Source organism: Acomys russatus, chromosome 20, assembly GCF_903995435.1.
Source record: "Acomys russatus chromosome 20, mAcoRus1.1, whole genome shotgun sequence".
NCBI lineage: Eukaryota > Metazoa > Chordata > Mammalia > Rodentia > Muridae > Acomys > Acomys russatus.
In genome coordinates this window covers 29,671,538-29,685,456 of record NC_067156.1, presented here as the reverse complement: position 1 = coordinate 29,685,456, position 13,919 = coordinate 29,671,538, and positions in this window count along the sequence as shown.

Here is a 13,919-nt window from a genome sequence, read left to right as displayed (position 1 = left end):
TGGCTCTTGTTGATTGTGTTCTTATGCTGGTTTTTAGCCATCTGGTTATCCCTGGTATTGGCAGGACTTCATGAATGCAGGCAGAGTTGTGGGCTAGAAAAAGGACCCCGCAGCAGGAAGGGCACAGTTAGCAGTTGTTGGGTGTGTTCTAAGGGGACTGGGCAAGGCATAGGGCCTGAGGTAGGGTGCTATGTGATTTTCCCAGGTCCAGCCAGGTCTTCATGGATGCAAGCAGAGCCATCTTCCAAAAAACTGGGGCATGAAGGGAACAGGGTATAGATCACTGCTGCTGGGCTTTCCCAGGGTGCATCAGGAAGGTAGAAGATTTGTGGGAGGGGCCTCACCTGGTTGTCTCTGTTGCCAGCAGGCCTGTAGGAATACAGATAGAGATTTGGGCCAGAAAATGGTGCTCAGTGGTAAGGGTATAGTTCACCACTGCTGGGTGTGCCCCAGGGGGGCCCAAGAGACAGGGGATTTGGGAGAGTGTCTTATCAAATTGTTCTTGGTACAAGCATGTCTCTGGGAATGCAGATAGAGCTGTAGGCCAGAAAATGGATCTCACAGGGTTTTGAGGGGGGAGGGGTCTCACTTAGTTGTCTCTGGGGCCAGCAGGTGACTGAAATAGTATTCTTTATATAATTCTAGTTTTTGAAAATTTTAAAGAATTTTGGAAAAGCAAAATGTCAGTGCAAAAATGTTCCTTTGAATCTCCATTGAAATCATATCAGCTACTGTACTGCTAGTTTGCCCCATTGTTATTTAACTTGTAGTTCACAATTTTTTATTCTTTTTTAAAAAAAATTATTCTTAATATCAGTCTGCTTCAGATGTTTCTGACACAAGGAAACAAAATACTCCTCTTTCCTTTTGCTTTTATACAAGATAGACAAACAAGAAAACATTGACTTAATGAGGTTCTTAAACTACTCAATAAAACAGATGTAGCAATACCAGTTATACAAAGCATCATAAATGAAAGACTGAATTAAAATAAAAAATGAAAAGCTGGACAGAGATAAGCAGCACGTGGTTCAATACCACAGAAAAACATTGGGATTAAGGATTAGACCTGGGCTCAGGGCCACTTCCACTGTTCACAGAGCATGTCCCTGGCTGAGTCTCCTACTGTCTTGGCACCCACATTTCTTTATCCACATCAAAGGTCTCATGGTCCCCATCAATCCCAAATGCTTTCCTAACTATAATGTGATATATTGTTAAGTTAAAATGCTGTCACAAGCTGTACAATGCTACATAGCACTATATAATTGCTAACAGCCAGAGAAGTGAAAGCTTTCAATTGGAAAATAGGCATTTTGACATGGCCTTCAAGAAAAGTATAGAGCAATAGTAGCTTTTCATGTTTATCAAATACCCTTCTTACTTAAAATTACCGTTTCCCTAGAGAATTTCTCTAAGTTTTAATTGTAGTATTACACTGAATTCTCTAATCTAAACAAACTATTTGGCCTTTTTTTAGTTTTTAAGTTACAAAAATAGTCCAGAAATGTTGAAATTTGGAGCCTGGGAGGAGGATGAAGGATGAGTGACAGAGGAGGACACTGGGAGTTGAAGGTTTAAGCAGGGACGGGCATTGGAGCAAGTAAAGGAGGGAGCAGTGCATGAATTATCCAAAATTAAGAATGTATAAAAAACTTAAGAAACCCCACTAGTATAGTATAGTATAATATAATATAATATAACAATATAATATAACATAATATAAGGTAGCAGCCTACACATTACCTTAGCCATATATATTACCTATTATCCCCCCCCCCACACACACACATTTGGAGAGAGGAGGGCAGAGAGACTGAACAATAGTGGCCTGTACAGGAATACATTGCTGCTACAGGAAGACATAAATTATTAAATGAAAATCTCATGCCTATCATGATTTATGCCTCTGAAAGCTATTGACCAGAGAGGATCCAGTGGCACCTAAAACAATACAGACTATTTTCACTGCTTTTGGTTGGAATCATAAGTAGATGATCTTACTCTGCTGCTGGTTGATACCACATGCTTTGGATGCAGAACACTGAGAAAACAAACTTGGCCTGACCTGTAGTATCTCTCCATGATGGCTAGATTTCATAGCTCTGGAAGGGAATATGCAGGCTGCTAGCAGAGAAAACTCACCGAGTGCTACAATACTAACCTGTTAGGCAAGATGCAGTCACTTGTGCAACAGTGGTGTGACTGTAAGTGGAACAATCAGTTACTCTCTGATTGGATTTGAGATCTGCACAGCAGGAAGGAATGAACACCTGCTATTGTAAACATGAGGGAAACTCATGACTAGGGATGTCATAGACTCTATGGAGAACCTCTTGATATTATTTTAATAAATGGTCATATCATATCAAGCTGACTTATAAATATTGACATTTACATCTGTAGATCTCAACCTTGCTTAGAGAATTTTCTTTGTATAGGGAGTATGAGTTAATGTAGAGATTCATATCTATTAAAATTGCTGAAAATAAATTACTGCAAAAGCTGAATCATAGACAGAACATCTATATCACTGCCCTTATTCTAGACTCAGGGAACATTGCATAAACAGAGTGATGGTGGAAATAGAACTAGCAGATTGATGGAGAGATAAGCTATGAAATACTGGTCTTTGGTAACATGGCTCTCATACACATAAACTCACAGAAGCTGTGTTTACCTTCCTAAAATCTGCAGGAGACCAAGCCAACTACAAACTCCGTCTTGGAGAGGAGGGACTTCTGATGTTCCAATCCCTAGCTGAGGAGCTAATGGAACATAGTTGCTTTAGAGGTGAGGAGATGCACTGTTGTTTGGTTCAGATGGGCTTTGGTAAGTTTTTCATGCCCTAGAAGGTGACCCCACAACCATCCATGTACTGGCAGCATTAACTAGACTCAATGGGTTATTAATAAAGAGGACATGAGGTTTGGAGAGAGATGTTTTGGGGATTTCAGGAGAAGTTAAAAGGAGGGTAGGGCAATTAGCACCATGGCTTATGGGTAAAATGCAAGGCCATAGGAGCACCTATGCAATTATTTACACAACATGACTTGTGGGGGAAATCCAGTGCTAAGTGAAACTTTAAGGCCCTTTCTTTAAATATTAACATTTTAAAGATGGTGATGGTGGAACAATAAGTAAACCAACAAGACTTTCTTTTAGCAAAGTATAAGCAGGTGATCAGGGTGTTATGTTACTGCACACCTGTAAACGAGCCATGACTCCACTCCCACTTTCCTCTTTTCTGCCTTAGCAAGTCCTAAAGTCACATGTGAGATTGTCATACTGTAAGATATTTGTGCTCGTTGGCTTTTTGGCAACTTGACAAAAACTAGCCATCCCTGGAAAGATGGACCTTCAACTGCAGAACAGCTTTCATTAGATTAGCCTGCTGGCAAGCCTGTGAGGCATTTTCTTGATTAATGGTTGATGTGGGAAGGCACAGCCCACTGTGGGTTAAGGGACCCCTGGGTTGTATAAGAGAGCAAGCCAATCAAGCCATGGGGAGCAAGCCAGGAAGCAGTGTCCTCCCTGATCTCTGCTTCTGTTTCTATCTCTAGGTTTTTGCTGTTGGGACCTTCCCTGGTTTCCCTTGATGATGATGAACTATAACCTCTATGCCAAAGTAAACTCTACTCAGTTGCTCTTTGTCAAAACTTTATTTCTGCAACTGACAGCAAAGCAGAACATAACAAAAGTCCTCGCTAGTGTTTGTTTCTAAGTAGGTATGTAGAGGGAGCCCAGTCCCCAACGGCAATTTGGAAATAAAGGAAATGAGAAATAAATCTTTGCTGCTTTGCTACAAGCTACGGAGATTGCAGAGTTTCTTTGTGACCCAGAATACTATCAATATCTGTGTTTCTTTGTCAATCCATCCATAATCTATCTATATCTATCTATCCATCTATCTATCTATCTATCTATCTATCTATCTATCTATCTATCTATCATATATCTATATATATAATTTATCTATAACTATCTAGCTATCATCTCTCTCTCTCTCTTTCTCTCTCTCTCTCTCTCTCTCTCTCTCTCTCTCTCTCTCTCTCTCTCTCTCTCTCTCTCTCACTCACACACACACACACACACACACAGAGACATTCTCAGTCACAGTGAAATCAAATTGAGAACACATGATTACACCTTCAATGGGAGACAAAGATAGCAATGCATGTGAGTAATTGGTGTAGAGAGAAACACTAGAATCTCAAGCTTTATAAAACACAGAAGTATTCTATGAAGGCCTGGAGCCTTTAGTTAGAGAAAAATGAGACTCAAAATAAATGGATGGAAGACAAAGGCTGCACACACCCAATTTCTCTTCCTGGTTAATCCAGAAGGAAAAATACACCCGATATTCATTGAAAATTAGACTTAGTGTTTGTGCAGATGCATTATACAACAATTGCTTGGCAATTGGAGAAATCAACAGGTAAGTAAGAAGATATGTGTGGTTGAGATGGATACCACATGTGGGTGGAGGCAAATAATCTAACTGATAGGACTAGCAGAGAGTTGGAAGGAAGACTGGAGAATTCCATGAGCAAAAGGGTGGTTTCTGTTAAACTTGATAATGTTCCTGTTGGCTTTGTGATTAAGAATTGCTTTGTTAATATAAACTATTAGCATCTTGGAACGGTCAAATAGTTCTGAATGAAAAAAGCATGTTGATTGTCTTTTGGGTGGAGGAATCTGGTTACCCAGAAGTCTTTATAAGCATCATAAAAATAAATAAATAAATAAAAAGAATAAAAAAAAAAAAAGAAAAGAAAAGAAAGAAACTTGCCACAATGCAAATGATTATCATCTCTGGAAACTCAGAAACCCTGCAGTATACGGAAAAATGGAAATGTCTGATAAAGATAAAATTGTCACATCTCCAGCTCATTCTAAATTACATGGAAAGCCAATTTAAAACTGTATTACTAATTGATTAAATTTCCCCTGAAGAAGAAAAGATAATTGCAAACACTCATTAAACTCTTGCTAGGTGTCAGAAATTCTTCTGAATGCTTTGCAAGTACATCTTTAAATTTCACAATAACTGTACCAGCAAGTTTTTTTTTATTGTTTCTATATCAAATAATGAGGTATACATAACAAAATTTATCCAAATTCAGCAGGATGGTTGGTGGTTCAGCTGAGTTTGGGCTGTTTGTCCCACTGTGGTTTCAGGGTCGAGGAGAAGCAGTGGGAGTATAACCCAGATGCCCAGGTGGGTCTGCCATCTATTAGAATGCTATTTAGAGAGGTAGATAGTCTCATTAAGACTGTGGGTGCCACAGTGACATCATTTGGGAGGTCACATCTTGTCCCTTCCATCTTCTTTTAGGAAATTTATAGAAATTATGGAGTTTTGTCACTTATTTTTGCAAAACTGTGGTATTGAGCACATATAGCATTATGTAGAAACATCACACTGCATTCCCAAAATATGCACAGTTATCATCTGTCACTTAAAATTAAGGTAATTAAAACAAGAATAAATTAATAAATAATTAATAAATAAAAAATTAAGCAAGATTACAAAAAAAAAAAAAAAAAAGAGTTTATGGATTTTGGAGAAGAACTCACACTCTCCCTTTTACTAAACTAACTACATTCTAACACCTACAGATTCCCTTTTTTAAAATTTATTTATTTATTATTAATTTATTCATATTACATCTCAATGGTTATCCCATCCCTTGTATCCTCCTATTCCTCCCTCCCTCCCATTTTCCCCTCCCTCCCCTCCCCTATGACTGTGACTGAGGGAAACTTCCTCCCCCTTTATATGCTCATAGGGTATCAAATCTCTTCTTGGTAGCCTGCTAGCCTTCCTTTGAGTGTCACCAGGTCTCCCTTCAAGTGACACCACATGCTGGTGAGGATGTAGAGAGAGAGGAACACTCCTTCATTGCTGGTGGGAATGCAAACTAGTACAGCTGCTTTGGAAATCTATCTGGTGCTCTCTCAGAAAACTGGGAATAGGGCCTCCTCAAGACCCAGCTATTCCACTCCTTGGAATATACCCAGAAGATGCTCCAGCACACAATAAGAAAATTTGCTCAACCATGTTCATAGCAGCCTTATTCATAATAGCCAGAACATGGAAACAGCCTAAGTGTCCCTCAGTAGAAGAATGGATAAAGAAACTGTGGTACATTTACACTATGGAATACTACTCAGCTATTAAAAACAAGGAACACCTATAGATTCTTATGCCTACAGATTTGTGTAGTTTTTAACTCCAATCAACAAAAACTTCTTTTTGCAACAGTTGGAGACCAGTACAGGAAACAACTGGCTGCTTCCCTCCTTCAAAAGTACAGTGGTTATATGATAGCTGGTTCGGTAGACAGGTAAATAGATTTACCGACAGAGTGTTAAGAGTTTGTGGCAAAAAAAAAAAAAAAAAAAAAAATCCTGGAGGTAACCAATAAATGTGCAGGATTGCAGGATTATAGGAAAAATTCAACTTGGAATTATAATGTATAAAAACTGAAAAGTATGCAGAGGCAATAAAAAATTGGCTGAAAAAAATATCACATTGCAAGACAGTAAGGCAAAATGACCCTTGCAGCTGAGGAGACTGATGACTCTTTCCTCAGCCTAAATCTTTGCCCATTAGCTCATCTATTTGTCTCCTAGCGATATGTTTGTTAGCACTAAATCACAAGCTCATCCACGCGGACAGGATATATATGTACATATCCCAGCACTGTGAGGCATTAGACTTCTATGCCTGTCTTGAAGAATAATGGCTCAGATAGGAATGGGCCATCAGTCACCCTGTGGCACCCAGTACTTTCTCTTGGTTTGGTAATGGCTCAGGCATTCCCAGTACAGGAGGGGTAGGAGAGTTTGATAGTGCTTCCGTCTTTTAAAAAGAGCCTGTCTCTCTGACCATTTACAGAGAATGACAGAGCAACGACTGCTTCATGAAGACCACGATATAGATAGCTCAGGAGTGCGGCACTCCTTACGTCACCTTTCTCTGGTCGTTGAATGTCTATTTCCAAAGGAAACTGGACTCTGAGCAGGCCCTCCAGCTGCCGCTCCAGCTACTGGGGCTCACCTTCCTTGTTGAGGACACATGGGGTGGGGTGGGGGGGCGGAGGGTGCATTGTTGGGTAAAGGTCTTGTGTCTTCCCCTCACAGCCAAGCCAGAGAACTCTACCTTGAACTGAATTCACTCTGTCACCCTCAAATGATACACCCCAAATAGTACCAGTGTGCATTTTCACGTTTGTCAGGTGTTGATGGGGGTCAACAGAGTAGGTCTGCCATGCAGGATTTGTGAGATCTATAATCTAGTTCATGAGGTCGTGGGGGAGGTGTGGGAGTGAGTCACCTCCAGGGAGCAGCAACATTCTCAGTTCTACACCGGGGTGGGGGAGGAGAGACAAATCCTCAGGATGGATAAGGCCAGCCTATTTTCCTAAATTTACAAGGTTTTAGCTACTTAGAGGCCTCAGCAACTAGTGCCACTAGCAGCCACCTACTGTGAAAGTGTCCCCTGCACAGCCTCTAGTGAACTTGCTGTGGAGGGAGCTCTTGGAACTTCCAGCCCATAGGGTATCATGTCTCTACTTGGTAGTCGGCTATCCTTCCTCTGAGTGCCCCCAGGCCTCCCCATCCAGGGGACATGGTCAAATATGGGGAACCAGAGTTTGTGTGAAAGTCAGACCCCATTCTCCACTCAATTGTAGAGAATGTCCTGTCCATTGGCTAGATCTGGGTAGGAGTTCGAAGTTTACTGCACGTATTGTCCTTGGCTGGTGCTATAGTTTGAGCAGGACCCCTGGGCCCAGATCTGCCTGTCATAATGTTCTTCTTGTAGGTTTCTAGGAACCTCTGGGTCCTTCTATTTCCCCATTCTCCCATGCTTCTCTCACCTAGAGTCCCAATAGGATGTCCTCCCCTCTGTCCCACTTTCCTGGTAAGTGAAGACTTTCATACCCTATGAGCATATACAGGGGGAGGAAGTCTCCCTCAATCACAGTCATAGGGGAGGGGAGTAGGGGAAAGCGGGAGAGAAGGAGGAATGGGAGGATACAAGGGATGGACTAACAATTGAGATGTAATATGAATAAATTAATAAAACAAAACCAACAAACAAAAAGGAACTTTCAGCCTTCAGCACATCCCAAGTCAGGCCACCGGGCTGTGATACCTTACACTGTTTCAGCCTGCAGTGACCCCTTGAGCCTAGATCTTGGTCCAACATTGCCTGTGGCTGCTTGGAAGGAAGAAGGAAAATACCAACAAAAGGCGAAGAGGAATGTGTTGTGCGGCAGTTTTTGACAAGGTCAGCTGTTAAAAAGTGGGGAGTCTAGCAAAGCCTCAAGGGCCATTATTCTTAAATATGTGTATGCTCCATACCAAATAAGCCAAGTGTAAAATGGTGATGAGTTATACTTTCTGCCTTGATGAGCACCTTCACGGTAACAAGACTGAAAACCATGAATACGCTTTGCTACTGATACACATGAATACTGGCGAAATATCAAAGATGCTTGAATAAAGTGCATATAGAGTAGACCTCCACGTTCTGTGAATGAACTAATGATGTGTTTATAAGAAATAAACATACAGATAAATACAATTCATAAATTTGTGTAAAATCTAATTTGTCTTACTTCAGCAAATCACTGCTATTATAATTAAGATTTTCACATACTGTAGATTGAATTGGTAAAATTACTTCAAAGAATTGAAAAATATAATTTTCTCAAATGTGCAATGTGTTTTTTCATTAAAGTAATTGAAAATGAAAGTAGCAAAATAAAATTAATATTTTTTATATTTTCAAAGTTTTCTTGAATTGATATAAGATTATTTTTATATTTTCTGATCAAAAGGAAAAGACAAAACAAATTAGTGGCCAAATAAGCATAAAGTATTTATTAGAAGGTACAATGAATTCTGGGATGAAAAAAAATGGCTCAATTAGTGAAGTAGTAAAGTGATGTCTTTTTTTGTTAATTAATTTAACCACTTTACAGCCAGGCTGAAGCTCCCTCTCTCCTTTTCCCCCAGTCCTACCTTCTAGTCTCCTTTCCCCCACCTCTTCCCCTTCTCCTCAGAGAAGGGGAGGCCCCGCCCGCCCCATGGGTATAACTCCTGTTGCTACATCAAGTCACAGGAGGACTAAATGCTTCCTCTCCCCTGAGGCCAGGCAAGGGGAAAGGGATTTAAATGCAGGCAAGAGAGTCAACTGCAGCCCCTACTCCCATTGTTAGGGGACCCACATGAAGAACAAGCTGAAGTGACTTCTTTACAAGCATGAGGACCCACTTAAGTTCAGAATCCCAGAACTAATGCGATGTGAACCTGTTAGCACTATGCTGGAGAGGCAAAGCCAGGAAGGTTGGCCTTAGCTTCAGGCTCTGTGAAAGATTCTGTGTCAAAAAAATAAGGTGGAGGGTTATTGAGGAAGCTACTCCTTGGCCTTCACATGCATGCTCATGTACACATACCTATGTACACAAGGGTGTGCATATATATGTGTGTGTGTGTATATATATACATACACACACACATACAGTGCACACACAAAAATAATGACCTCATCAAATAGTTTATAAAGTAAAGCTTATCTTTGGGGAAGGGCTCTGACTTAGCTATGGATATAAACTTATTAGGTCCAGACCCCCATAATGCTTGTAGAATATGAGAGTAATAATAGTTTACTATTACAGTACTCTACAGCAAGTAGTTGTTTTAGAGACTATGGATTTTGGGTTACTTCTAGAACATGGAGATACAATGTGTCCAAAGTGAATAGAAGTGTAACATTTCAGGAAAAATTTTTTTTTATGCAAGAGTCTCTCCTGCTAGCTCTATGTGGAAGTCTTAATAAATCGACTGCTTTCTCTTTTTTCTTTTTCCATTTTTTTATTATTTTATTCTTGTTACATCTCAATGGTTATCCTATCCCTTGTATCCTCCCATTCTTCTCTCCCTCCCATTTTCCCCTTCTTCCCCTCCCCTATGACTGCTCCTGAGGGGGATACCTCCCCCTGTATATGCTCATAGGGTATCAAGTGTCTTCTTGGTAACTGGCTGTCCTTCCTCTGAGTGCCACCAGGTCTCCTCTTCCAGGGGACATGGTCAAATGTGAGGCACCAGAGTATGTGAGAAAGTCATATCCCACTCTCCACTCAACTGTGGAGAATGTTCTGTCCATTGGCTAGATCTGGGTAGGGGTTTAAAGTTTACCGCCTGTATTGTCCTTGGCTGGTGCCTTAGTTTGAGCGGGACCTCTGTGCCCAAATCTGCCTATCATAATGTTCTACTTGCAGGTTTCTAGGACCCAGGATGACATCCTATTGGGACTCTAGATGAGAGAAGCATGGGAGAATAGCAAAGCTTTCTCTTTTTTTTTTTTTTTTTGGTTTTTTCGAGACAGGGTTTCTCTGTGTAGCCTTGGCCATCCTGGACTCACTTTGTAGACCAGGCTGGCCTCGAACTCACAGCGATCCGCCTGCCTCTGCCTCCCGAGTGCTGGGATTAAAGGCGTGCGCCACCACGCCCGGCTTTCTCTTTTTTTCTAATCAGTGCGTTCCCCTAAATCAAGCTGCACCTTGCAGTACACTTACCTTGTCATCATCACCAGGACCCACCATGTTACTGTGAATGAGAGATAAGAAGAATTTCCTTGGGGTCCAAGAAAAAGATGCTCTGAGTTAAGGCAGAATGACAGACAAGTCCAGACTCCTTAAAGTGTCCCTGCATTTCATAATGATGTTGTGTGTCAAAGCTTAAGTTCCACAGGGTCATTACGAAAACAGGACCCAGGTCAGCAGCCTCTCTGACCTCGGCCAGTGAGTGAAAGGCAGGAGTAAGGAATCTTTTCCCATAGACATCCATTTTCTTCTCCAGTCTTGAACTGTTCTTATGTGCACTAGTTATGCGGCTTGCCTTTCTGTGACCAGAGAGTGTTTATTCTGTCACATCACAATGCATTAAGCACTCTCCAGTTTCAAGATCCTCTTTCCTTCCGCAGAGAGTTAACTCACAATTGTTGCCTTAGTGGGAAATAGAGTCAGCTCCTTCAAGCAGCCATGCTCTCTGTAGCGGCAACTTCACTTTCATTTGCAGACGGGCCTGAGGTTGCCCACCTCATCAGCTGTAGTGGGTTCTCCAGAGTAAGCTGCTTCCTTTTCCGTCTTTCTCCCCCGCCACATTAGGATCTTATCCTCTCATATGTGCTAACTAGGTTACCGCTCATCTTTTCATTTTTCAGTTTCCAAAAGTGTGTTCCTGCCATCTCTTGTAACATGCTGTTCATCTTATGTTCATGCATATTGGTCATGACATCCCTTCACTGTCACACTCAGTGGTGTTTCATAAGACAATAGAAACAGTTGTCTTCAGAAAAGCGCACAGCACACCTACACACACAGTAGGAGTGTAGGATTCTTAACATTTCCATGCACACTTACTCATTAAAAATATCTTCTGAGTCCCTGATGAGTCTCTACTAAATCAGGTGCGATATTATATTATATTATATAACAAATGCAATAAAAGCTTTGTTTACAAAATTTTTATATCTAATATGTAGTGAGCAAAATTTTAATGTCTAGACGTCAAAGGCCTAAGTATCAGCAATGATATGATTTCTAAGTTATTGAAAAATGACACAGGGTTATTGTATTGGCTAGTTTTGTGTCATTTTGATTTCACTGGAGAGAGGAGCTCAGTTGAGGAAATGCTTCCATGAGATCCAGTTGTAAGGCATTTTCCTAATTAAGGATCAATAGGGGGAGGTACCATCCCCTTGTGGGTGGTACCATCCCTAGGCTGGTGGTCAGCCCTGGGTTCTATAAGAAAGGAGGCTGAGGAAGGTAGAGGAAGCAGCACTCTTCCAGGTTCTTAGCCTGCTTAGGTTCCTGTTCTGACTTCCTTTGGTGATAAACAGTGATGTGGAAATATAAGCCAAATAGTTCCCCCTTTCTCCAAATTGCCTTGTGGTCATGGTGTTTGTTTGCAGCAAGAGAAACTTTAGCTAAGAAAGATAAATATTGGAAAGACTCTATGTTCTAAATCATAAATGCATGAGCTCGGACACTTACAGTTTAACAGTTTTGAGCAAGTCAACCACTTACTTGAGTCTTGCTTTTCTCTATATTCAGAATGATTAAACTCATTTGATGGTTTTATCATAACAACAAATAGATACAAAGTATTTAATATTCTTAGTATAGTCATGATCTAAATTCTGTCTCCATCCCTTTGCTCTCAACCAAACTCTGTGTGTGGATATATGCTTTTCTGTAGAAGTTATGGCTATGGATAACTTTGTTTATAACTGGGTGAATTTAGAAAAGTTATTTCAGCTCTTGGAACCTCTATTTACTTCATTGTATAAACTGAATGAAAAAAAAAACCCAATAACACCACTAATGATAATGTTATCATATACCTGCAAGACTTTTATTTGTATGATTTTGAGGACATACCTCGGTGTGCATCTTGGTGTTTTAAATGTCAGTATATGTCAATATGTGTTAACCACCATGTTTTGTTGTTATTTGCTTTTCTCCATTTTATTTTTCCAAGTAGACTCTTTGTTTTTTTAATAGAGGAGACAATTTTATCGTTTTAGAAGCAACCATCCCTTGGTTTGAATATCTCCAAATGAACATCCAAAGGAAAAAAAAAAACAGCCTGTCACACTGACTTGACCTCCAGAGACAGTCGCTGAGTCTAATTCTGCAGCCCCACAGAAGTGTCATGAGGTCCAGGTGATGAGTAAAGAAGTATGCCCTAATGATGGCCGTTTTCAATAGACTTCTTTGTCACTTGGGGTATTAGAAGACAAGAGCCCTCACAGAAGAGAGCATTTATAACTATAGCTGTAATCTACTCCCTTTAACTTGATGCTGTCATACATTCTGTAATCAGTGGAAATTCAATTAATCCAGTTAATTAAGTGTCGGTGAACCCACAGTGAATTCTATTAATTAATGTTTCTGTATAAAGATGCACCAGACCACAAAATGCTTTCCATCAAAGTTCACAGAAGCCCGCCCAATCAGCGATGTCACATTTCCATGTTACTGTTGCTGAGCAGAGAGGAAGATAGCAAGTCCATGATGCCTAACCTGGGTCTGTGGATGCCATCTCAAGGCACCATAGATTCCCTACAACAGTTGAAAATTCATTGAATACTTGATCTCTCAGTATCTTAAGTATTTAATGCCAATCATTGATTGTCTTTGCATTGATTCTAAAATGCCAATAGTACTAACTACATTACAGACAATGAATCTAAAGCTTGTGGAACTGAGATAAATGGATAATAGCCTTACAGATAGCAAGTAGCAGAGTCAGAATCTACTATCCTATACTCTTTACTATATGCTAGAGGTGTACATTTATATGGCATAGCCTCAATTCTAAAGGCTCAGCTTTGTAGGAAACAATTGTAGAAAACAGTAAGGATCTATTCCCATTAAGTTATGCATATTAACTTCTATTATATTTGTAAATGGGAAAATTAACATGGTGAAATTTCAAAGAAAATTTGTAACAATCACTAATGACTTAAAATAGGCTAGAGTTGAGCCTCAGATATATTTTACCCTCTAGAGACAAACCTTCAGCATAAAATTCAGAATGATAACATTCTGAAACTGTTGATTGAGTATAATTGTCAAAAAAGAAGAGAATGGAAAAATATGTAAAAAATCCTACCTTGTTTATTGATTTATGATTCTTAACTAAGAGGAACAGGAGATATATAATTTAAAAATTGGCAATAATATGCCATGATAGAAAAGAAGTCTTCCACATGAGGTTAATGATGGTTTTAAATAAAGATATCAATGAAAAGACTACTACTAAAACCTTTATTATTGACACTATTGGGACAAAATTACCATCAAGCCTTAAAAATGAAATAAAAAGGATTGAGGTAA